Below are 24,624 nucleotides of genomic sequence, written 5' to 3'. Positions count from 1 at the left end.
TTATTTGGCCGACATCAGCCTCTCTCTTCTAATACGCCGCTGAGGGGTTCCTTGGGGTTAAATTAACAGGCTGCAGAGCATGTTCACTCCTCAGTTAACAGCATTAAAAAAGAACATGGGCTGACAGGCGGCCAAGTGCGATGTGCAGTGAGATAGAAAAGGCAATATAAAGTTAAAGAGAGTTGGAGGTTAGTGGATAGGGACCTGACACCCAACTGAAAATGCAACAAGCAACGTGTCTTCAAAACAAAAACAAAATGTTTGTTTTTTTTAGAAAAGTCGATAAAACACAATTGCGAATTGTCTTTGTTTCCATTGAGTGATGTTGGGTTTTTCTCCTCTCGCGATATCGTTCCAATTAAACATGGCCGTGGCTTTCCAGCAGTCCGATACAACAGGCGCCACAACTTGAAGTTTTGTCGAATAACCTAGATCGTAAACTTTTTTAAAACTTTTATTGCGACATAGTTTTAGGCCACTAGTAGTGCTATGGAGCAATGCTTTTATGGGTAGGTCCATGTTTTGTTTCCTGAGGACGCGTGCAGGTTTCCCACCCTTCATCTGATTGGCAGTTGCCGTTGGTAAAACGCCAATAAACACAGCAATGCACGAGCAAAAAATGGAGAACATGAAAAAGAAGGATTCCATAAGGGATTCGTTGGTCTTGTGCATCATTTCATCCACATTGGACTGTAATCCAGCCTGAAATATGCAGCATTTTTTGGCACCTTTGGGACCTTAGGGAGCGAGAAGTATAAAGGTCTGTGGGTTTAAACAAAGAAAGTCAACCCAGACCCTCTTGTTGAAGAACAAGGCCTGAAGCTAACTCTACTCCTAGACCTCATTCTTAACCTCAAGTCAGCCTTTTAATAAGGAGAACAAGGGCCAAACCTTCCTCCCTTTAGAGGGTTTCCATTATCTTTCTCGAGCTGCCATTTGATCTTCATACGTATACAAGTCCAACAACACACACACACACACGCACACAGTCAGACAAACACTCCACTTTCCTCCACCCGCTCCACATTGTTGTGCCGAGGGAGGATTAGGCCTATACCCTGTGTTTTGGTATTTAGTTCTGCTCTGTTATGCTCTTTAATTTCATTTGCCTCCTGCAGTCTTACTCTGCAGTCCCTTAATTAAATAATAATCAGTGTTGTTGGTTGGTGGTTAAACATTTAGCTCCCCCCAAAGCCAAAGAACAATACAAATAAATGGAGAAAAGCGCCGGTATTCGTTCCAACATGCGGCGAGGCCAAGTCCGGTCACTTTTTTGTTTATTTCAGGGATTTTTGTTACAAAATGAGCTGCGCAACATTTGAGAGGGAAAAAAAAAACAGATAGCAATTTGTGCCTAATGTTAAAGAAAGTTAAAATCAGACTAGATCCTGCAGAGATGAAGTTCAGGGGGTGATTTGTAATTGTCCAAAAATCAATGAAGGTTTGGAATTGGATCTTTTGTCATGGTTTCTTCAAGCGGTGGCACGAACAGATCATTTCAGGGTTAAAACCATTTGAGAGGTTGGAATAACAAGCCTTTCACAAAGGCTCTGAAGCTCATTTTGCAAGGAAACCTCAAGCCGTTTACTGCAGCTGCTGGTAGAAACTGGAATGCAGAAATTACAAAAAAAGGTTTTTGTTCGCATCAAGGATTTATTTTTGAAGTTAAAAAACTCTAGAGCTGGAAAAACGACAGAGGAGCGTGATGTGATATTTTGGATCATCGGGGCAATGGGAATCAAACAAATTGGCACATTAGCTTGGCTGCGAAAACCGAATCCTTCCATTGCGAAGAAAATCACCGAAACTGAACTTGGGCTTCCACCAGCCACAGTCTGTCACATCACTTGAAAGTGCACATAATCCCTCCGAGTGGCCGGCTGCCTTTAAAATACCCCTTTGAGACTTCCCTGTGATCAGCCCAGCAGCAACAATAACACATGATATCATCGCTGCGAGATGCTTTCGCCGCTGCTGGTTGATGTCATCCCCACAGGCACGGATGAGAAGCGTGGGAAACAACATCGCACGAGGCGTAATTTGTCAAAAGCGTTCGGCTGTGGTGAGTAATCTGACCGAGGCCGCACGAGGAGAGAGGACACTGAGGCCGAAACTAAAGAATACCGAGTGTGTTGTGTCATGTTGATTTCAAGAATCTGGGTCACAAATGAAATATCTTTTCTAAATCAATTACAGCACAGCATTAAATCTATACAAATGCGTTTTAACAAGATACCAGACAAATTACGCCGCTGGTTAATACAATAAGGGACGCCTGTAAGGCTGCGCTCAGGGTCACAATTACCCTGTAGCCCTGTGAACATTTTCACCCTCACAGCTAAAAAAAAAGACATGAACTACCAAATATTTACTAGTATTAAATTCCCATTGATCCCATTAATGTTTGGGATATCCAGATGTTCTGTTTACAACATCTGGTAAAAGCCCAAATCAAGACGTTAAAGAAAAACCCGTTGTTAGGTATCAAGAGTTTAACACTCAAAGTCGCAGATAACCTGTTTCATCAGGACCGTCTCAGTGACAGTATCCTAGCAACAACCCCACAGCTATTATCACATTTTATTTCAAATATTACCAAATCCACTTTCATGGAGTGTCACGAAAAGAAAAGTAATAGTGCTATCGGGGGGGGGGGGCTGGTAGCTCACCTGGTGCATCATGAAGGCTTGGTCCTGGTTCGAGTCCGAGCTGTGGCCCCTTCACTGTCACTACAGGAATTAAAGGCAAAAAAATGCCCTAAAAAAATAACTTTAATGTGTGTTTTGTCTCTTTTTTGGCAAAAGAATTAGACTGAATAGAGAGTGTGTAAAGACAACCAGATGAACGGATAAACAAAAGCTCCTCAAGGCCTAATATCTTCCATCAAGATGTTATATGTGTAATATTAGCACGATATCAATATTTAATTTAATTTAGTGTAAGTACTACTGACATAAACTTTTTCTAACTGAGACTTCAAACAGAAAATACAGAAAATCTCTCGTGCAAAAAGCCAAACCTGAGCTGAGAGGATAAGACCTTCAAAAGTAAATAAACTAAATAACCAACACACACAAACTTGCACTATGTCTGTTCTTTTTCCTACATGACTCTTATGTTTCTGAACACTACATGTTTATATATATATATTTTAAAAAAAGACCTTTGCAAGGCTGAGGCAGATATCCTGAATATTAATGTGCATGAATGCAAACACACTCGCTGTAAAGTCCCAGGCTCCGGCTCCTCAGGCGGGGGGTGGGGGGGGGGGGTGGATGTACTCTGATCTGCTGTCTCACACACATTCCTCCAGACCAGAGAAAATCAGTTAATCCCCGGAGAGCAGATAACCTAATACTGCTGGACACGCTGCGGTCAGACACCGGGGACAAGAAGTTCTCCACTCAAGTCCAAAACACTACATATTCACTGTGGAAAACAGATCCACCATCCAGCCTCGACATGTTTCCTCACTTCACCAACACATTTTTTTTATGTTATTTATTTATATTTTGTTGGATTAAAAAACCTTTTCTTTTTTCCTTCCTTCCTTCCACATAGTCGAGGTCTCATTTTGTAACAACACGTAAGTACTTCAGGGGTTATGCACACTTTTAAAACTTTGCAGCTAAATAATGAAACCGCTGCGAAGGAAAGCTGTGGGATAATTAGTGATTCTCAAACTTATGAAGGAGTGTGGTGGTGGTGGGGGGGGGGGGTGCAGGGGGGTCGGTTGGTATCACAGACATAAATGCTGCTACAAGTCTGAGAGTAATTTTCTGTCTCAATGGAGGTTTCCATTGGGGGAAAAAATGAGTTTAGTGAGGGATGAAGCTTAATCCCTGGCTGTGAAATTGGCCCCTAATCTTTTTGGGAGGTACTGAGACACATTGATGGGACACAAATCTACACTTAAATAACAAAATACCTTCAAACACCGAGGGGGAAAAATAAAAAAAATGAAAGAATGGGGCGTCCTAGAGAACCAGCAGGCTAAATCGCTTGTTATGCGCAAATGACATGATAATTATGAGCTCAACATGTGACTCTTATCACAAGTTCACCCAGCGTAGAAAGTGAAATCGCATCAGCTGCAGAGACTCAAAAGCGCTGCAGGAATTACGAGTGAAGGAAACGCAAGTTATTTTTGTGTCACTGATACTGAGGGAGCATTCAAGTGTTGCATATCCAATGTCAATGACGTGTGTGCAAAAATGCTCTTGTGCGTCAAATCTTTCGCCTGTTGCCGGTTTGTTTAGAATCTCATCAAATAAAAGAAAAGGTTTGTTACAGCTAAAAGCGACACAGACACTTTGCCGGATAGCTGTCTCCTTTTAAAGCTTAAAGTTAAGGTAGTATTGTCATCTTCTAAATATCTGTCTCATATTCAGGGATAAAAGAAATTCGGCGAAGTTGTAAAACAAAGTCTGCTGTTCGGAGTCGCTGTTGCACAAAACCTGGGATTCATTCTGTGTTTTTGCAGCTGCATGGGATAAAAATTTGGAATGAATTTCTCCTGTTTTGCAGATGTGTTAGCTCGTAGCTCGTAGCTCGTTAAACACAACAAAAGGAACCACGTGTAAACGCGGCATTTCAAAGCAGCTATCAGCACATTGTGGAGCTAATTTTGTCATTTGGAATACATATTTATGTACTAGTCCAGCACATGATTTAGTTCATCTAGCTCTTTCCCACTGAGCTTTAATGCACTTTGTGTGATTTGCTCTGGACAAAAATCAAATTAAGAATACAGACAAATACAAATAAATGTATTTATCATTAAAGATGGGACGAGATCCTGACGACCTCTCACACGTACAGCATCCAGTATGAATGAGCACTATATGTGAGTTTCTGCTGTGTTTGTCGCCTGTGAATCTGCATGTGGCATCAGCATGTGTAACCTGTTGATACGTCTCTGCAGCTTTTTTCTTCTGTTTCTGATCAGATGGGGTTATTATTTTTTTTATTTTTTTTTTCTCCTGCAGAAAGATTTTCGACTTTGTCAGTGAAAACCAGGACGACCAAACAGTTTCCTGAACTTTGAAACAACTTACAGAGACACAGAGATCTGACACCGTTCTCCTCTGGGATTCCTGGTTTAGCTCCAAACAGCTCTCTTTTCACATAACTACATTGTGAAATACACACACACACACACACACACACTTCTACACACAGGCGGTGTTGTACAACCATGAGAACCAATGATAAGACAGAAATTTTGCAGCGGTGTAAAAGACAAATCTGTGTGTTTGATGGGTAGAGTGAACAGGTGTGTGACACATTTGCGTCGAAAATGAAAAGCAGAAGTTAATGTCAAAACAGTCTGATAGAGGCAAAAGAGAGGTGATTTTAAACGTATGCATGCGTTATGGATGAATATATCTGAGTTATTTCTGTATTCATTTACATTCTCCTCTTTCCCCTTCTGTCTTTCACACACACACACACACACACACACACACACACACACATACACACACACATCTCTGCTCAGTTGTGCAGCCTTCAAGGCTTCAAGTTCAGTTTAATATCTGCAAAATGTTGAAGTGAAGACAGAGCTGTTAAGGCAGCGACAGCAGGAGACGAGGTGTTAGCGCTCACCCTGTGACATCCGACACGTGACTGAGAAACAGTCCATGTTCATTTCCATATCAATAAATCTGTTTCTCTGTTGTTGACTGATGTGAAATAACAGCAGCTCAACCTATATCCTATTTATAAAGGTTTTTACATCAAACACTCACTCAGTTTGTTTCATTATCTCATCATTGTAATTTTTATACTAAGAATTAATAATGAATGGTTCAAATGTTTAATATTTATGTTCTCAGGCTCGGACCAGGGTTGATATTAACTATATTTCACATAGAATCACAACCAGCCCGAGCTGAAACCAATGTCCATCCAGGCTTGAGCCCAATTCCTCGGCTAATCCGAGCCTGACACGAGTCCGACCCAAATCTGAAACCCGATCCAATCCTGACGCAAGCCTGAACTAAACTCGACCCGAACCTGAGTCTTAGCCTGGTCCGAGCCCGATCCGAGCCCGTGCCAACCCCCAGATCCTAAACCACTCCAAGCCTGACCCCAAAACTATTATCCAGCCCGACCAGAGCCCGACCCAAACACGATGTGAATGTAAACAAAACATTTCCCAAACCCCGGCCTCATGCTGTTATTACGCTCATCGCTGAGATCTTTCTCTGAGCTTCACCATGAAGTTTTAGTCGCCTAAATTTAACCAGACCTGAACCACAGAAGGAGCAAAATCCCCAAAATGTACACATGAGAATCTGAAGTCGACATATCCCATGTCCAGGTAACAGGCAGCGAACAGGTAAGAGCCGATAGAGAGACAGACAGGTAAGTAAATGGAGCAAGAGAGAGGGTTGTAATGCTGAAACATTCCTCCCCCACATTCCTCGCTCCCCCACGTCACCCTCCCACATACCTGAGTGCAGTTCAACTCCAGCGTCCTGCAGACAAACATAAACAAACAAAACAAACAAACAAACAAACAAACAAAACAAAAAAAAGCACTGCCAACACAGCTGGACAGAGAGAAAGAAAGGGACAGTAAATGCACCGTCTTTCCCTTCACACAGCAAATGGAGGGAAAAGGGAGGAGAGGAGGACGAGTGGTGGGGTGGGAGGGGAGTGATGGATTGAGTACCGTGTGTGTGTGTGTGTGTGTGTGTGTGTGTGTGTGTGTGTGTGTGTGTGTGTGTGTGTGTGTGTCCCTCTCTTTTTCTTCTGCATGGCTAACTCAAGCCAGACTTTTTCTGCTCCCCGGAGGGATGGGGGTTCTGAAGGAGGAGGACTACTCCTCTCTCTCTCTCTCTCTCTCTCTTTCACCGTCCTCATTCTACTCCCATGTCGCTCTACCGTCACCTCGCCTCCTCTCCCGCTCTCTCCCTGTCACCCTATCCCGACGTTACTCCCTACGCAAGCTCTCCCACTTCCCCTGGTTATCCTCACATCACTCCTCTCCGACATTATTAAATAACAGCCTCCGTCGCTTCATCTCTTCCATCTTCCTTCATCCGTCTCTCTCTCTATCTCTCTGTCTATCTGTCTCTTCCCTTCCGAACCTCGATCTCTCTTTCTCCAATCAAAACAGATGGAGTGACAGCTAATGCATGCAGCATGACGGCAGAGAAACCAAATTTATCCAGAGTAGTATAGACGCATTATTCCCGACATTGGAGCATAAAAGAAGCCCATTTTTTTTCTCCCCCATTTTTGCATTTGTATCTTCATTTGAATTGGAAACTTTTCCATCTAATCGAACTGAGATAACTGAGGTTTATCTGAATCAAGATGTTCTGTTTTTGACTTCTGGCCATCGCTTGTGAAACCATTCAGAAAGGAAACGATCAAATAAGTTCTAATCAAGTTTAGGCAGATTATCTCAACTCCTTTATTGGGAGGTAAAACAGCTAATGTGTTGGTAATGAGTGCTCCTGTTTCGGGACGTGTATAAATTCAGACTACAGTATATATCTGCAAGATAATGGCTTTACCCAACAGATGTGGGACGGGAAATACAAACTTTAAGTACATCTTATAGACGAGACAAGCCGATCACAGCCTGTCATGAGCCCAACTCCTCGTCTAATCCAAGCCTGACTCGAGTCTGCTCCAAATCCAGTTCCTGAGCCCGACCGAAACCAGATCAAATCCGTACCTAAGCCCGACCGAAACCATTTAACATTCAGGTGTTTTGTTGACGGTATAATGTCTGAGTAAGTGATTTCTCTTTCTCCTCTCTGCAGCAGCACCTCACATCCTCTCAGCTGTTTCTCTGGCGTCTCTCACAGTTCCCTCTTTCTCACCTTCGCCTCAGTCTCTCTCCCTTTTCTGTTTTCCTCTCGACCTGCACAGAAAACACAAGCAGCTCATGCACCGACAAAACACACACAGTGCAGCCACAAACAGTCAGCCTGACAATAATGACTTCCCTCGTGCCTTTCTCTCTTCTCTCTCCACATCTTCAGCATTTTCCCATTTGACTAAAATGAAAACAGGCGACTAATTGCGTTTCTTATTCTTCTCATATGTCAGTTTTCTGTGTTTTTGTCAGTGTGCATATATGTTTTTGAGTCTTTCACTTGCTCTTTAACTAAAATCACATCCATCATGAAACATTATCTCTGACATGTCCAAAAAAACACATTAATTAATGTGTCATGATGTATATATATATCCATTCATTAGTTACACGTGAGCAGTAACCTCTTTGCCCATTTTTGGATTACTCTGGAGTTAGGAGGCGGAGTCAGGCACCGCCAAGATGGCGACGGCGGAGCAGCTCACTCTGAGCTTCAAGACCGCTCTTCAGAAACCTGTGGGTGACGTGACGGAGGCGTCGTCCATCTTTATGTGCAGTCTATGGCTTTACCGCTTATCATTTCAGTGTCTATCACCGGTCTGATACACAGAGACAAACATTCACACCTGTAGAGGCGATTTTTGAGTCTCCAGTTTTTTGTACATCTTGAATGAATTTCTTTTTTTTTTTCTACATCTTCTTCTTTCCACTTCTGCAGAAAATAATTACTTCTTGCAATTTTTCTATTTCTATATCTTTACTTTTTTTTTTTCCAATTTCCTCTCAGTCCGTGTGTCTCTGTCCTCTGGGTATGTCTGTGTGTCTCTTTCCTTTGCTGCGCCGCCGAGTTCTCACAGTCTTCAAACAGGGTCAAATAACACCCCACCTGGTTTAATAAGATGTCCTTAAAAGGAAAAATATATATATATATACTGGTTCTCTGTGTTTGTCAGAGCTCCTGTCGCAGGAGCCATTTCCGGACAATATTGTGAGCTGGATTAAGGAGGTTGGAGGTGAGGGAGGGGAGAAAAATGGGAAGGAGGAAGAGACTCATGGCAATAAATAAGCCCCTCGCTCTTAAATCCTGCCTTAACTCCAAACTCTCAGAGTTATAATTGGAGCTGCACCTCGAAAGGAACGGAGGCGCCGTCACCCACAGCTTCCTTCTCACTGCTGGTTGAACACAGCAAGAAGGTTAGAAAGAAACAAGTGAAGATGATTAAAGAAAAAGAAATGCAAATCTTGCAAATATTTTTCTCGCCTCAGAATCACAATAACCAGCTATTTCATAACCGAATCCGACGCTGAATATGCGATGCAGCTGCAGTTGCCGCCGTCCATCCCTTCAGTGACTCCGCTCAATGTGACCAAAACAAGCGCCCCCCCCGCCCCCCTTTCTCCTCCAGACACAGGAGCCCAGAGAAAGATGAGATCTGACATGTTTAAGTAGAAACAGATGAGAGTTGGGACGAGGGGTGGGGGGGTGGAAAGGAGGAGATAGCAGGCCATTATACGCAGCTTCTGTATATACGTTTGGTTCAGATGTTGACCAGAGGCGAGGAGCGGCGCAGAGATGTTCGTGCTCGTCTCATTAGAGGAAGACAGACAGTGACGGGGTGAGGAGGTGGGAGGGAGCGGAAGAAAGGAAAACTTTCAAATAAAAGTTTGAGTAAAAGACTTTACTTTATTTACTTTACTTTCAAATCCTGATGCAAAGCAGCTCATTCACAATTTTCTTTTTGATCCGTTAACGATGCAGGAGCTCGTTGTTTAACTGTAAACTGGTTGTTTTAAAATCATCCTACACGGGTCAACACAAATTTTGTTGCTTGTTTACTGTCGTGGCGTCACTTTGCGTTTCAAGTACATCAAAACTGCTGAAAATAAATCTCTTATACATAGAGAGAGAGAGAGAGAAAGAGAGAGAGAGCAGTTGAAACATGAACTTGGGAAAAGAGCAGGACTGAGGAAAGGAAGGAGTTTAAAAGGAAAAGAAAGTGAAATGAAGGTTTGGAGGAATAATACGTCTCTGTTTCCTCCGGACGGATTGACGCTGATGATCCCGGGTGATAAGTGTAATTCAGTAATGTCGGTGTAACGTACCAGTGTTGAGGTTTTGAGCCACTGCATCCAATTAAAGTACCGTCTTACCACCATTAACTCCACTTTACTACTTTACTCTGCTCTGAGATGCTGGAGGAATATTTTTTTTTTACCAGCCGGACTGAAATAAATCACAAGCTAGCTGCAGCTACGTTCTTACATACACCTCCTTCACTTTTCCTTTTCTCTTCCTTCTTCTCGTTTCATCCATTTTCTGATATCTTTTTTTAACTCCTTACAACCTCCACCAACTGCTAACGCTAACGCTAACGCAGATGTCGAAAAGTACTGGAGCTGTGATTTCCTCCAGGACTGAGGAGGACGGTGTTTTACTCGAAGAGAAGAAGAAGGCGGGCGCAGTAAACGATAACAACAACACGTGGAGGTGCTGCAACGGGTCCATGGCGACGTGCGGGGAAAAAAACAAAACGGGAACATGTTCACGTGCTGAACTCATCTTTCACAAAGGCCACCGTTAGCTTGTTTCAGGCTAACACAGCGACGTATATGAATCAAGTAGCTGCTTCTTTCCCTCTCCTCCTTCTCCCTCGTCTTTCCAGTTTCTTACTCTCCTCCTTCTCCGTCTTCTTCCAGTTTTCCTGTTGTGCCGCGGTGACATTTCTCATTCGTGGGTTCTTTTTGTTTTGTTTTAATAACTCCACTTCATATCTTTTATTTGATTCTAATTTGTTTTGATTTCACTTTGTGGTCTCTTCTCCTGCTCGGAGCCTCACACTCTAATTCCCCTCTGTTCCCCCTCTCTTCCTCTTCTCTTCCTCTTCTCTTCCTCTCTCTCTCTCTATAAGCCACAGCCCACTCCCTCCCTTCATCATCATCCCCTTCTCCCTGTAAACACTTTTGCTGCCTGCAGGACACACACACACATATATTCAGTAAGGAAGCTACACACACACACACACACACAGATGCACACTCCTGACTGTGTGAGTGTGTTACGCTCCTCCAAAGCTTCATCCCACAGCAGATAATGAAGCTGGAGCAGCCCGAGTGTAATCCCTAAAAGGAGCGGAAAGAAGGAGGAGGAGAGCAGCTCCTCTCCTTCTGTTTGTGTCTATTTATCACATTTTTTCTGTCTCTCTGGTTTCTGTCTCTGTCCTTGTGCCTGAACTTGCTCCTGACTTTCCGAGGTCACGGCTGAAACAAGGAGAGGAAATGAGAGAAAACATGTAACACGCGACCTCACACTCGTGTTTTTACTCCAGCCGACGCGCTGGGGTGGAAAAGACCTGCGATATTTGGATCTCTCCGAGCTTTTCAGACACTTTAGAAACTATTAGTGAAACTTTTTTTTTTTTGGTCTTTACTGTTGGATTTGGGAGAAACCTGCTGTGAAAGTGCCAGTTTGGAGTCTCCAGTGAGTCAGAGAGGAAATTGAACCTCTCACCCCGATGCTGCATTCAACAAAAGCAATCATCAAGCCATTTCCTGCAGAGCGGAGCGATGGAGGGAAACTCATTCAGAGTGCGTTTGGCTGAGAGAAGAAGCCAGAAAACAGCTGCCTATAAATGACTCATTGATTTTAAAGTTTGCCGCTGACGCCGCCCGGCCACGGACGAGTGGTCCGCGAACAGAGCCGCGCTCAGGTGTTCGCCTCAGACACTCCCTCTGCCTCCAAACATATTGAAGCCATGTGAACATATGTTTATCATCCTCAGGCCTTCTCTTCTATCTGGTTCTGTTTTTTCTGTGAGGCTCTTTGTAACTGCGATAAGAAAAGCAAGTTATTATCATTATTATTAGTATTATGTTAATGAGGGAGATGAAAGATGGAGCATGTCTCCTGTTGCACAAAAGAACCAAAGGGCACCGCTCGCTACTGGCGCTTCCATATTTTTACGAATGAAAAATTCCATTTGAAAGTTTGACCTTGCCGGGCTTTTAGAAAATAAGTAATTTCGAGCACAGAATCGTGAGATACTGTAATTATTTTTTCTTTATTTAAAACCTACGGAAGCCAGAGCAAGCGTGCTGGAGTGTCCGCGTGCTGAAGGATTCACAAAGGACGCACGTCACGCCGCCATTCGTCGACCTCCGCTCGGTTCCCGTGGACGCCCCGATTCAACTTACTTCACTTAAGTGAACAAAGAAATGTTTAAAATCAAATGCAGGAGGCGTCCAGATGATTAGTGACAGAGTTCCTTATTCGTTTGTTGTACTGAATAAACAATATAACAAAATAACAAATAATCTACAGTTTATTATTGCCAAGAGCCAGAGCTTTAAACTTGAGTCTTACTCATTCTGCCAATATGCCCTTGTTTTTCTAAAACTGTCGAAACTCATTCACAAGATTCTTTGTTTTTCTCGCATATGTGAAAAAATAACATCAGAAAATAAAAATAAAAACACAATTTCATGACGAATATCCACAGCTCTGAAGTCGAACCCGGGAAAAGACAGATGTGTTTCCAGGAAGTTAATGATGTTTAAACGGCCAGAAAAACCTTGAGCTTTAGCCGCAGGAAAAGGGGGAATTCAACCCACAACCCTTCAGCGTTTCCTGCCTCAGAACCACAAACTCAGAGAGTTTCTCTCTTCTGCCAAAACATTCAGATTCTCTCTGGCAAACCCCAAAAAGATTTTAAAATATATATCACACACTGACTTCAAAGAGCGAGGGAGGGAGGGAGGAGGGGAGAGAGAGAGAGAGAGAGAGAGAGAGACAGCGGTGGAGGAGAGGAGGAGGATGATTAGAGTGACGGTGATGACGTCAGATGTAAACAAGAGAGAAAAATGTGCATCTCTCTGTTTCTCTAACACACACACACACACACACACACACACACACACACACACACACACACACACTCCAGCAAGGAAAATGTTGTAAAGTGGCAGATTTACACCAATTGCGGATCTCTACTGCCTCCTAGTGGCCATGACAACAACTGCAACTAAAATATTGCACATTTATTTAATAGAACCTAGAAATCTAATATATGAAGTCTTTTCTGTGAGTCTAGATTTCACCGTATGAGCTGACAGGTGAAGTAAAAGTGACTGAATGTCACGGGAAATCAGCGATATTGAATGTGAGCTTCAAAATTTAAAAAAAAAAAATATAAATCTAATGTTGAATAGTTGATTTTATTGAGCTTGTTGGGTGATAACAGACAGGAAAAGTGTGTAAAAAGGACAAAATATGTTAAATGCTGAACTGTAATTTAAATTAATACATATAGAATAAAACTCAAACAGTGTTAAAACACACTATAATGAAAATTTAGGGCCATTAACTTCAGGGCGAAAAAGAAACTGCTTCACACTCTGTGACTTCTCCCCGACTTTCCAGGTCTCCTTGAGCAGAATCTAATGAGTCTGAGTTGCCTCATGTGAATACACGCAGCATGTTTTATTTAAACATAACTTTATTTATACATCACGCAGAGACAAGCTGAGGCCTTTGTTTCATTTATGTGCAGATCAGAAAAAAACTGAATTATGAATATTTTCACTGATTGACAAGCAAACATAGACTTTTTAAGAAAAGAGCAAAAAAAGTTTTATTTCTTTCATTCATCTGCTGTTTTTGAACATGTTCACAATATTTTAACAACCTTGAAGTGTTCTCCGGAGTTTGAGCGGTTATCACTTTAGATTTGTACATTTTGACGCACCTGTGTCATTTTCTCTTTGTATTTTGTTTTGCTTTTTTTGAGTCAGACTTTAAGCTGAAAAAGGACGATTTAAGAGCTGCTTAAACAAACACAAAGATCCATGTGAAGAAAGTCTGCAAAAATAAACCTGGACTCCAGGATTTCAAGTCAAGAAATCACAGTGAAAGATTTTTAATCAGCTTCAATTCATTGAACTTTGAGTAAGATAGGTGAATTTATTATGAGAGAAATTTCCTGTACAATAATGCCTTTCATTTGTAAAATATGGATTAGCATTTCCATATTTATGTCTTGTTCACTTCTAATTATCAGATTATATTGTCAGGCCTGGTGAGGTGTTGATGGGAGTTGGAACAGGTTTAGTGTTTTCAGTTTCTTTATTCTCATGTTTCTTTCAACGTTTTCTGATCCGTTAGATTTGACTAGCGAAGTACTTTAAAGGCCTTTATTTCAATCACTTGTTGTGAAGTCTGTGTGATGTATCTTTGTTATTTTCAGTCCACTGCAGCGAGCGCAGGAGCGTTCAGCAGCGGCGAGCCTTCGCAGTGAAATGAATTCATCCATCAACAAATATCATTTGCGGGGGAAAACTGAAACCAAGAGATGCACGACTTTGGACGAGGGTCAAGCCGAGTATAAAAGCTCATTTCCTGGATTTAACGCACTGTTTCCTGAATTGATCCTCCACTGAAATCTACACGAACACACGCACACACACACACACACACACACACACACACACACACACACACACGTCAGCCACATCGTTCTCCTGACTTCATGCCAACACCATCTCCGTCTGGAGATTCCTGATCTGAGCTAAAAATACTTTAATACATTTTAAATGCAACACTTTAAGGACATGAATCATTTATGGAGAAAATGTGGAAGTTTTAATAAGAACTCGCAGATAGAAAAAAACACTTCAGTGGTGATTAACTCAAGTATCTACTATCAACTATCTATGAAGATGATAAATAATGTTCTTGACCGCTGATTCGGAATCAGACGTCTCGCCAATAGAGTCGCTTTAACTTTAACAAATCTAAAATCGTGAACTTCCAAAGGAAACCAAGGTCTCAGGAAACTCAAATATCATTTTAAAATAGGCAACACTCTCCGTATCGCACTTATGACCCACATTAAACATTCAAAGAAAAACACCGACCAAAGCATGCAGGGCAGAATCAGGCCGTTACTCATTGATTATTCACTTTAAATCATCAACTTGAGCCCCCAAGACGCACTGAGATTTCACTACAAACCAGAGATCTGTAATCAGAGTAAAATAAATTATTAAATCAACAACAGATCTGGAAAAACTGGACAAATAAAACCAAAACTCAAAACTTAAATGTGACAAATATAATAATATCAGAGTGGAATACTTGGAAAAAATCTGATTTAAGACGCATTCTGAGTTTTGGGACTACAGCTCCCATCATGCTTTGGGTGAAACAAACAGAAATGAGTCAGAGAGTCAGGTGGGAGCTTTACCTTTCTTTAACATCTCAGCAAATTTGGCCCAAGAAAGTCATGTTGCATCACTTCCTGTTCGCTCGGGAACTCAAAAACTGATACTAAAGCAAAAAGTGTCTCCTTCTATGATTTCTAGCGTGTTCACAGACATTTATCCTCATTGGACATCCGACATCATCCTCTAATGCTGCGGGGAGTAAGTCAGTGAGATTCCAGGACTCCAAACTTTCACAATCCTTCTCTAAACCTGAACTAAGAGCTTTAGCCTTCACGTCCTGAGCTTCGTGCATCCGTGCAGCAGAAGTATGTCACACGTCTACGGCTGGAAAGAATATAAGAAGCATTTATATAAAGCAAAAGGAGACGGCGTTATTTTATAGATTTATTCGACCTGACTCCGTGTAGAAAATGTTTTGCGGCCCAGTTTCCAGGGTTTGGTTTGGTGACGCCATCGTCGTCTCCTCCAACATAAAGACGTCCTCTCTCTAGCCCACGCTGCAGCTGGACCCAACCACGGATCACAGAAGACAGATACACTTGAAATCATTTGCATGTGAAATAGACTGGCACTTAGATCAAAAAGTAGAGCTGGAAGGAGGCGCGCACACACACACACACACACACACACACACAAACACAAACACACACAGTCTCGTCAGTGTGTGTGGTGACAGCAGCAGCCCTGTGTGAGCAGACAAGCATGTGAAGCTGATTACAGAATATTTACTGCTGAGACAGAGAGAGTGAGAGAGAGAAAGAGGAAAGATGGATGGTAGTAAGGAGAAAAGAAGGAAAATAGAAATAAAAGGAGGGAAGAAGAAAAGAGGAAATCATTCAAATGAGAATGAGAAGGAGGTACTTCAACAAAGATATGAAAAAACAGGAGCAGTAAAGAAAGAATACTAGTAATAAAATCCTAAGGAAGGAAGGAAGGAACAAAAAGAAAGAAAAGAAAGAAAAGAAAGAAAAGAAAGAAAGCGGTGTAGTAAGGGAATCAGAGCAACACAGTGCCACCATGAGAAACTGAGATCAAAAACGAACGCGGGCAGATTCTCAACAGCATTTTTTCACCTCCGTCAGAGAAGAGAAGTGAAACATCACAGCAGCCGAACGGCAGATTCTCCCACAGAGGAGCGCGGCAGACAGGAGACAAGAAGAAGAAGAAGAAGTCCTGTTTCCGTGTCAGCACACTGCGTTTAGACACACGGGGAAAAAGCATGGTGAAGTGTGAAAACTGGTAAAACTGCTTTAAGTCACTGACTGAGGAATATTTAACCTTAATCACGTAATATGAAAGGTCCAAACATAGTTCATACTCATCGAAAATTAAAGCTCTAAATGGGGGGGGGGCGCCCCCCGGTGGCCGACCACATCAACATCCACAGTCCGACTCTCATCCAGGGATCTCTGTCTGTACCCACAGTTCCTGTCTGTGTCTCCCCCACTGTGATCAAGTGGAGGCAAAGATGCTTTAACCAATGACTAATCACTTAATAAAAGTTCTATACGACACTGGAGCTGCAGAGAGACGGTCGCGCTGGATGGTGGGCGCTCGCATACCACAGTCTCGTCTGCGCTTTTTATTTGAGGCGACAAAAGCGCCTCGGTTAAAAGATTGTGAGATATGATGAAGACTGAGGAGGCAAGACGGATGGAGGTAAGAAGGAACAAAGGAGAGAAGAGATAATCAATGAGTCAATCACATGAGAACGAGGAGGAGGTGCTTCGATAAAAAAAGATCGGAGGAAAGAAATGAAGCAGGAGAGGAAGAAAAAATGGTGATTTATTAGCAAAGAAGGAAGGAAAGGAAGGAAGGAAAGGAAGGAAGGACTAACTACTTACACATTTTCCTGCTACATTCAGTATCAACACTTCTGTGGTTTCCCATGCATGATAACTAACAACACTTCCTCATTACGTTAAAAAACGTTACGTTTCCTTCTGCTTTTGAAAATGACTCGTATAAATAAATGTACTTCCTGTCAGGCAGAGTTTCGTCTGATTTCAGCTGTGTGAACATTTGTTGAAAAATAAAACACAACGGAATAAACAGTTTATAGAGTTTTGACACATTAAACCTTGAATGACCTTCAGCAGAAAACTGCAGCGTCAGACAGACAGAGCAAATAAACAACACACAACTCTGTCATTGTCAACCAGGCTGGTAGTATGAGTCACACACACACACACACACACACACACACACAGGAGGTAACTTCCAGATGGACAGCATTCCCCAAGCCCGCCGCATGAGCCACACACACACACACACACACACACACACACTGTCATTACACAATGACGCTTAAAAACATTTTGACATTTAAAGCAGGGAGTGAATGTGAAGTGACAGTAACCACATGCCACACACACACACACACACACACACACTCTTCACACTGGAACGCCCACTTGAAATCTACACTGGTGGCCTGCAGCAGCCGCACACACACACACACACACACACACACACACACACACACACACACACAGGCTAATAGAGAGGCTGATGAATGATGCATTCCTCAACAGAGGCATCTTACTAAACTCTCATTTCTTCTCCCTTCACTCATCCACCAACGCGTCTCTTCCTCTCTTCTTCCTACTTTATTTTCTTCTTCTCTTTCTGTCTGTTTTCTCTTTCTCCCCTCCCAGTTTCTGTCTCTCTCCCTTCTTCTCATCTCTCTCTCATCTCTCTCTCATCTCTCTCTCTCTCTCTGTCAAAATACTAATAATTTCCTTGCTACTTATACTTCAACTTTCTTTCCATCCATCCTTTGATTCTTCCATTTCCACTCAATTTCCTTTACTCCTCTATTTGATCTATCCAATTATCTTTATGTCATTTCCAGGATCCCTCTCTCCTCTTTTCTTCTCCTTCTTTTTCTTATTATTGTTTCCTTTGCTTCTCATTTCTATGATTTCAGTCAAAGTCAATAAACTTTATACACGTGCACATATCGCCTCAGCATTAATTACATCAATAGAGTAGTTTGATGTTTTTGGAAATGTGCTGATGTCAGATGAGAAGATTCATGTCAGGAGCTAGCGTCAGCGGGCTGTTAGCCTAGCTTAGCATAAGGACTGGAAGCAGTGATAAACAGCTCTTGTCGTGAATTCAAAATATTGCCCAACAGTAACTGTAAACGTCACTAAACACCACATTACATCTCACTTATTCTATCTGTACAGGTCTGTACTGTAGGAGCCAGGCTAGCCGTTTCCCCTTGTTTCCAGTCTTTATGCTAAGCTAAGCTAATCACCTCCAGTCTCTAACTCGTCACGCGCCGATTTCCTTTCTTGCAAATCTTTGTATTTCCTAAAATGCCAGTTGCTTAGTAACTGAAAGTAAAATCATCAAACTTTTTCCAGATGAAATGGAAGCATTTTTGATTCACAGTCCGTACGTCTACCTTTCTTCTCTTGCATCCTCTTTTTACCTCATTTCCTCTCTCATTTCCTCTTTGTTTTTTCACTTCTGACCTCCCTTTTCTCCTTCTTTGTTCCACTAATTCACTGTTTTTCTGTCTCTCTCTGCCTTTCATCTTTCCTCCGCCTGCCCTCTCTCCTCTCTCTCTCTCTCTCTCTCTCTCTCTCTCTCTGTCTCTCTCTCTCTCTCTCTTTCTCGTCTGTCGATCACAAACCGGTTCCTGTCATCGCTCCACAATCTGCAGAGGGAGAAAGTGAAGGAGGGAAGACTGAGGAGTGAAACGCGACAACAGCCAGAGAAGAAGAAGGAGACGAAGACTGGAAAAGACAGAAAGCTGTGACAGAGGAGGACGAGCACAAGGAGAGTGACAGCTTGACAAACAAGACAAATCTGACAGCTGAAAAGAGAAGAAGAAACACTGCTGGGGGGGAGAAAAAACATTTCTGCCTGAGGGACAGAGGAGGAAATTCAACTCGCAATCTGTACAAACCAATCTGTTCTGACGCACACACACAAAGTCTTTAATTTAGACATAATTCCTGTCCCTGAGACGATGTAAACAACGATAAGATAATGATATCATAGGATGTTCCTCAGGAAACAACTGAAACATTATGAGCACATACATACAGTTTGACTTTAATGTAAAATATAAAGTAGAATGGAAAGTAACATGTATTGTGTCAATCAAAACAAAAGTGCTATACGATATTATTTGATTTATATTATATTATATTATTACATATATATATATATATATAAGCAACACAAAATGGATACAACTCCATGTAATTCGATACGGTGGGATAAGATACGATACAACGCTTTACGATTCGATACAATACGATTCGTTGAAACTCGATGCGATACTTTGAAACAATAAAATAAGATTCATTATCATGTGATTCAATACAACACAACTGATGAAAATACAATACAATAAGATTAAATAAGACGCAAAACACTGAGATGTAACGTTATGATACGATTCATTACAATACGACATGACACCATACGATACAATATGATACGATGCTTTGATTTAATATAAGATAAAACAATGATACATAACAGTATGACTTGTGTTGATACAGTTTCTCACTATACAATGATTTCTACAATATGATGCAATATATACTATGAAGAGATTTAAAAAAAGAAAAAGACAATAGTGATATCTGACAATTTTTCCATATTTTTATCAACATTTTCATCTTAAAAATGACAAAAAAAAAAAAATAACAATCCAGTGGGTTCACGTAGAATTTCATTAGCCAGGAAAACAAGTATGTAAACTCGATACTGTCCCCGTCCTGTAAAATCTAAATCTAATTCTCCACAGACCGTAAAAAAAACATAGAGAATAAAAACTACCAGAGACTCGGAATTGAACAAAACAGCGCAACCTTTTAATAAAGTTATTTCCTCTGAGAAAGTGAGACAAATATATTCACGTACAGCTGCCTGGGGTGAAAGAGAGGCTGGTGGAAAACGCTCTGAAATTAACCAAATCTGCTGAATCACATAAAACCCAGCTGAGGGAAACACTTTAATTAACACAAAAGTGTTTCTCCCTCTGCAGAACAACAGACTGAGGATGAGACTGTCGCTATCTGGGCCAGCAGCTGCCTGCAGGCCGGAGCCGTCACCGAGGCGTCCTTCAGCAAGGCAGCTAAAGTCATTCTCCACCCAATATTTGTTTTTTTGCAAATCAAACAATGAGTCTTGACTGTAAATCTGTGCAGGGAGGCGACTGACTTCATTATTAGATTCAACGGCCAAGTATGAAATGACGACTTCTGAAATCACCGTCCTTGCATATGCTGCAATATGTTCTCTCTAAAATATGGTTCAATTATTAAAGGCTGGATTTACACATAATGAAACTGCTGTACACACTTAGCGTGGGTTTTTATTTATTATTTAGCGCCTATATTTTCACCTGTTTACAGACGGATGTGTGCTACGTGACACAGGTTGTACCTCGGGATTTTAATCTTCTTATCGAATCCTTTTGAATCCTTTAATGAATCTTTTTAATTAGTTTGTTTGATGGGGAACGGAGACATCTGTTCATCTGTAGCAAAACAAATTTAATCTGCTTTGTTCATCAGATAAAAGATAGAAATTGATATAAGAGTATAGCTTCTTCGAATCACTTTAATAACACAGCTGGTAATTGTACTTGTGATTTAGGGATCAATTACCAGAAAAAACATGACACTGACACTAATAGAAAACAACACGGTAATTAACTATCACATCTAAACCACGGACCGTGGAGCTTTCGACACATATTTTGTCGCTGCTCTGCGACGTTCATTAACCCCGTCCTCCTCGTCCTCCTCGTCCTCCTCCTCCTCCTCCTCCTCCTCCTCCTCGGGGAGCTGCAGGAGCCGCAGACGCTAAAGTGAAACCAACACGGAGAACATAATATCACTCCGCCGCAACGAGGCTCTTTACATGTCGGTGGCGTTTGGGGTAACTCCCATCGTATTCCTCTTTCTCCTCCCACCTGCTGAGAGGTTTTCACTTTTTCACGGCTCAGTGAACTCTCACGTTTGTGTGAAAACCAACTTTGTGGATAAATCACGTCCAAATTAGCACTAATTGGAAGTTATGTACAAGTGTGTGTGTGTGTGTGTGTGTGTGTGTGTGTGTGTGTGTGTGTAAAGTCCCAGGAGGTGCAGCTCTTCCAGCCGTCCCACTGCTGTCACATGATGAGAGGGAAGTTAATGAGAGAGAGAGAGAGAGAGAGAGAGAGAGAGAGAGAGAGAGAGGACATGTGTTGTATGCACAGGTGCAAATAAAATGTGACTCTGATACCACAATACTATGGCAACAGTCTAAATGTCAGGCCTGTTTCCTTCTACTTCACTGCTTCCAGCTCCAGACCCCCCAGGCTGTGAGAGTGTGCATGTGTGTGTGTGTGTGTGTGTGTGTGTGTGTGTGTGTGTGTGTGTGTGTGTGTGTGAACGAGGCAGTCAGACTTCCTTCATCCGGCTCACGGGGCGTTCACAACCAGAAATGACACGGCAAATAGTTTGGAAGAGGTACAACTCACAGCTGAAGCAGAGCACGTCAGAAAGTCGTGTAGTGACATAAATAATGTGCAATAAGTTGAATAAGTCTGAAAAAAACAATAGTCAAGCGCCGCTGCTGTAATCGCTCCTCCGTGCAGCTCAACACCTCTCATGCTCGCTGGTCCAGATGCAGATTTTCACACAAGTGTATCAACAAAATTAAAGTTAAAACAGCAGCTGCCGTTTTCCCGTCCGTGATATCAACATGACGTACTCGACTGCGATGCCGCCGTAGCAGCCCATTGTAAAAACTCGGAGGCTCTTTTGTGTGAACGTTGAACTTGACCAGCAGTTTGGGTTCATTCTTGGCTCTACAAAAGCATTATGGTGCAACATCCTGTGAGAACATGTTGTTTCTCCCCCCCCCCCCACTTCACTCAGGCTCTCCAGCAACACAAGTTTTAGAAGACGAGGACAAATAAGCTCATTTAAAACTTCCGGGCACATTTGAAATGTCAGCCAGTGAGACGGCGGCTTCTTTGGGAGCCGTTCCAGTCACACACACACACACACACACACACACACATACAAAAGACCCAACAGAGAGGAAGATGGAGAGCAGATCTGATGAGTTAGGCTCGTCTCCTTCTGGCTCTCTCTTTGAAAATCTTTTAGGAAATCTCCTTCAGGGTCAACAAAACAAAAAAGAAGAAGCATTTCTAGGTGCATTATAAACTGTCCACGAGCTGTGTGACTGTCTGAGTGCCCTGTCTGGCCCGGGCCATGTGAGTCGGGTTGCGCAGCAGACCCTCCTTTAGCCCCAAGGCTGGTTGGCATGAACAAACACCAGCTTGTTGTGTTTCCTTTTCACGGAGCAGAGCAGGACTTCATACCCCCCCAAGAGAACATCATGGTCAAAGGATGTTAACTCATTTTTTCTTTCTCAAAAACTCAAAAAAAAGGAGCTGGTGCTTTAAGTGCTACATGCATTGACTCTTGAACGAACAGTACGAACTTCAAGGTCTCCCGCTGCACCGAAGCGCTCGTGTTGTCCCTCATTTGTAAGTCCCTTTGGATATAAGCGTCTGCCAAATGAGTAAATGTGGAGAAGGAAAAAAAAAAGAAGAAAATTCAGATTAAAGCTGCAATATGTAAGATCAGGAAATAGAGACAGCACAGGCTCCCTCCTTCCTCCTGCTTCAACAGACTAGAGCCAGAACAATGACTCTACATAAAGATGGACGACATCACAGCTCCCCAAAACTGAAACAATATACAATTTTAACATGTAAGGAACTTGTTTAAATTTACTTATAATATAAAATGTGTAAATGTTAAGAGATAAGAAAAACATAAAGTGTATGAAACATTTCAAAACTGTAAAAATAACAACTGAGATCCAGAGGCCACACCCCCAATGTTGAGCTTCTGTGGTAAAGATCCAACACTTACACACTAATACTCACATTCAGCTTTAATATAAATTTTTATAAAAATCCAAGTTACCAGTGAAGCTCTGCGTGCAAACCAGCGGGAAAATAAGACCCACAATGCACTTGGCCGACGCTAAAAAGCAGCTAAACAACTGAGAGCAACAGATGTTTGATAGGACAATGATTCAAACCAGCACTTGTGTGTGATTGTGTGTGATTGTGTGTGTGCTCGTGTGTGTGCGGTCGTGTCGCCGCTGTGGGCAGCAGAGATCAGCGGAGGCTTGCGGTTCGGGTAACGCGTCCACACAGATTAGTTCCCGGTTTTGAACGCGAGTCCTCCCCAGCGGCCCTTCACACTCATTTGTTCGGAGTGAGTCAAGCATCCACTTATGAAAGACATCTGCTCGTCTTGGCTCCGCATGCAAAGTATACAGTCCTACCAGTCGTACAGGATTGTTTTTGCATAAGGTCATCACTGACTTTAGCGTCTTTACTGCTCAGTAGATTAACAGGAAGGTAAGGTAAAAGCAGTAAAAGCAGTAAAAGCAGTAAAGAACCAAATATAGGATGAATTTGTCCTATAACTGTGGAAAAACACATTTTATTCATCTCGGCTGAGTCCACATATCCCATACAGTTTGAGACCGCTTTTGACCCTTCAGCATTTTACAACCGTCTTCAATCTCGCTGCAACTTTTTTTTTTATCTGACTCACCTTTCAAAATAAAAGCTTTCCCCTCCTCTACCTCCTTATCCTCGTACCCGATGATATCTGACATGAAAGCTGCATCAGGAAGAAAGAAACATGAGCTCAGAAGTTTCCACATCCATCCAGCAGCATCACTGTTGCATGTTGTATGGACCACCACAGGATTACACTCAATACATATATATAAATATATATATTCTCACCAAAAAATCAAGATGCTACTTGCAGCAATTAATAGCAATTACTTTCGTACCTGTCCACACATCAGTGGATTGCTTTAAGGCAAAAAAAACAAACAATCAAAGTGTTGCTCAACTCGTTTGACGAACACAGCAAAGCAAGACTTCCTGGTCCAATTAATCACAGGCAGTTACATCACTGTCATTTCCAACATCAGTTACTGGCGTCACTGTTTTCTCCACCTGAACGGAGAGTCGTGAAAATTGGAAAAAAATACCTTTAATTTTCAGTAAATTCAAAAGACCGCAGAGCTGGTGTGTCAATCGTCCCATCAAGCTTCTCTTTCTTTGGCCGACGCTCTCGTTCTTTTAATTGGTTGAACCTGGCTCGACTCACTTAACGACATAATCCGTCTGCAGTGGCCAATCAGCAGACAGTACACTATATCCATCATTCTGCTGTTTACCTCCCAGCCACAGTGAGGAAAGATAAAAATAGTCCCCGTCTTAATAACTTTCCAGAGTTTTCAATCCTGTCTATAAGTGTCCGATAAGCCTTTAAACACATCGATCTGTTCCTCCAACTGGACTTCCCAATCCCGACTCTCCTGCCATGAGCGACGGCGGGACCAGTTCCCGTGAATCAGCCCTTAATTAGATTAAGATTCATCAAAGTTTCCCAGTGCAAGCTGAGAACACTCACATGCAAAACAACAAAACAGTCCAATAAATAAAAGGCAATACGTCTCAGAACATTAACTAAAGAACAGAAGCCGCAGATTGAAAAGCGGCT

The 24,624-nt window shown here is 42.1% G+C and overlaps 1 protein-coding gene across 2 annotated transcripts in view; it reads right to left on the bottom strand.

Moving 5' to 3' along the window:
• The window catches only part of nhsl2 (NHS-like 2), a 129,413-nt gene that overhangs the window by 85,851 nt on the left and 18,938 nt on the right, over positions 1 to 24,624 (bottom strand). The gene's annotated exons all lie outside the window — the stretch shown is intronic.

Source organism: Seriola aureovittata, chromosome 23, assembly GCF_021018895.1.
Source record: "Seriola aureovittata isolate HTS-2021-v1 ecotype China chromosome 23, ASM2101889v1, whole genome shotgun sequence".
NCBI classification, from domain to species: domain Eukaryota; kingdom Metazoa; phylum Chordata; class Actinopteri; order Carangiformes; family Carangidae; genus Seriola; species Seriola aureovittata.
The sequence above is the reverse complement of the archived record's forward strand: the minus strand, read 5'-3'. Positions and strand labels throughout refer to the sequence as shown.